This window comes from Dendrobium catenatum, unplaced genomic scaffold (genome assembly GCF_001605985.2).
Source record: "Dendrobium catenatum unplaced genomic scaffold, ASM160598v2 fragScaff_scaffold_1384, whole genome shotgun sequence".
Classification (NCBI taxonomy): Eukaryota; Viridiplantae; Streptophyta; class Magnoliopsida; order Asparagales; family Orchidaceae; genus Dendrobium; species Dendrobium catenatum.
The window spans coordinates 30,285-31,819 of NW_021319846.1; positions in this window are offsets into that span (position 1 = coordinate 30,285).

Sequence of the window (1,535 nt, forward strand, 5' to 3'; positions counted from 1 at the left end):
GGCTACAAAGCTGGGCTAGAAAATAAATAATAGAGCAGGAAAGCCAGACGAGCAGCTCGATGACTCATTACAGTATCGCGAGTCGAGCTCAAGTTCAGCTTTTAAACTTGACTCGAGTTTGAGTTTGATATTTGACTCACGAGTTGAGTTCGAACACCCCCTAACTTGAGCTAGACTTGACTCGTTTATACCCATAGTCTCCATTATCACTTGCTACTCATCATCGCCCACAGCCATGCTGCTATAGCCTTCTGCCCATCGCTAGCACCCGCTACTACATTCGCCTCCGTCCGCCCACCACCACCGCACCACGCTGCCCACTGTCAGTTGCCGCCACCACCCCCGTTGCCCTCTAATGCTAGCCGTCGGTTAATGGCCACTGGACACCACTACCCACCACTGGCTAACACTGCCCGCTGTCACCTACTGCAATGGGCTGCCCACCATTATCGCCATTGACGACCACCGGTCACACAACCATCATCGCCCTCCAACGCCTACCACAAGCCATCGGCCACCGCCGACTACCCCGAGAAAACCTTTTACACTTTACACTACATTAACTTTATTTCAAGCAAAAAAAAAAAAGTAAAGTTATGCATTCCTTTTACACTCATTTAAATAACTACAAAATATTTCCTTTTATACTGCATTCCTTTTTTAAGCAACGAAATGATTCCTTTAGAGTGTGTTGAAATTTCATTGGGATTGTTGGCGTGGGAAGGTGGCAATGGATTAGTAGCATGCAAGGGTGTAAGTGAGTAAGCTAGCTCAAGCTTAACTCTTTAATGAGCTCATGAGTCGAGCTTATTGAGCCACAAGTTCAATTTCAAGCCTATACTCGAGCTCGTATATTAAACGAGCTCAAATTTGAGCTCAACGTACCTAGCTCAACTCATATGCTAGTTGTGCCTCTCAATTAACATAAAATATATTTAAAAATTAATTTAAATTAGTATTATATAACATATTAATATAAATTAATTTCATATTAAAAAAATTAAAATTACTTTAAAATTAAAAAATTCAAGTTAAACAATCAAATCATGGTTGAGCTTTTCAAATGACCTTGAACTCATAATTTTTTTAAAGAGTCTGAGTTTGAGCTTAGTAAATAAGTTCGAGTTGAGCTGGAGCTCAATAAGAATTACACGGCTTAATTTGTTTAGATAGATACTCTACTTACTCATTTACACCCCTAATAAATTATGGTGGAATATAAATAACATATAAAATTTTGATGAGGTACGTGCTATTTTTGTATATTTAAAATTTCAAATGTACCTACCGCTGTTTGTCCGGGTATTGAAGAGACGGCTGGGTAAAGCCTAAGTCCCTGGTTCGAATCCCTTAGCAAGCAGTGAAAGCCTTAAGTATTTGCCCATATAAATTGGTGTGGGTTGCATGCTAAGTAACTGGCCTAAGAACAGTACTTCCTTGTTAAAAAAAAAAAAAAAAAATCAAATGTTAATTCCCAAAAAAAAAGTTAAATAAATATTAAATATATAAATGGAGAAAGTTTGAGTGCTCTGTAC